Source organism: Chrysochloris asiatica, unplaced genomic scaffold (assembly GCF_000296735.1).
Source record: "Chrysochloris asiatica unplaced genomic scaffold, ChrAsi1.0 scaffold00213, whole genome shotgun sequence".
NCBI classification, from domain to species: domain Eukaryota; kingdom Metazoa; phylum Chordata; class Mammalia; order Afrosoricida; family Chrysochloridae; genus Chrysochloris; species Chrysochloris asiatica.
The window spans coordinates 147,939-148,765 of NW_006408731.1; positions in this window are offsets into that span (position 1 = coordinate 147,939).

The following is an 827-nucleotide window of genomic DNA, read 5'->3' on the forward strand; positions in this document are numbered from 1 at the left end:
CTTCCTTATTCACTGTCCAGCTTTCACATCCGTATGAGGTTATTGAAAATACCATGGCTTGGGTCAGGTGCACCTTAGTCCTCAAGCTATAGGACACTTCTACTCTGTTCTATAATAATGAAGGTTTTGAACCCCAATGAGTCTCCCCAAACAATTCTAACCAATCAGCAAATGAGCATTCCTATAACAAACTCAATGTGCTCTATTGCTATTCTAAATATCCTTTCACCAGTAAAAGACACTGTTATTCAGATTTTTCTTCTATAACATCTCTATTTCTCAGGTCTGTTATGCTGCTCAGTGCTAGTTCATTCTCCCCTATGGATAGCTTTTCTCAGTCTCTCCAGCTCAGTTCTCTCTGCACACCAATTGAAATTTGATGGTATTCAAACTCTGTTCTTGAAATCATTTTTGCCCTTTGTTGTTAACTAAAAGTACTTTGTCAGGACAATTTAATGGAGATAGGTTAACTGCTTTTCTGTGATGATGACTATGCATATGGACCTCACCAGGTGGAATACACAGAAATCATATTGACTACATCTGTGTAAAGAGATGGTGGAAAAGCTCCACATCATCAGCCAAAACAAGGCCAAGGCAGACTGTGAAATAGACCATAAATTGTTCAAACACAAATGCAGAATGCAGCTGAAGAAAATAAAAACACATCCATGAAAGCCAAAATATGGCCTTCAATATATCCCATCTGCATTAAGAGATCAACTGAAGAACAGATTTAATGCGTTAGACACTAACGCCAGAAGACCAAAAGAGTTGTGGGATGACATCAAGGAAATCATACAGAAAGAAAGCAAAAAGTCATTAAG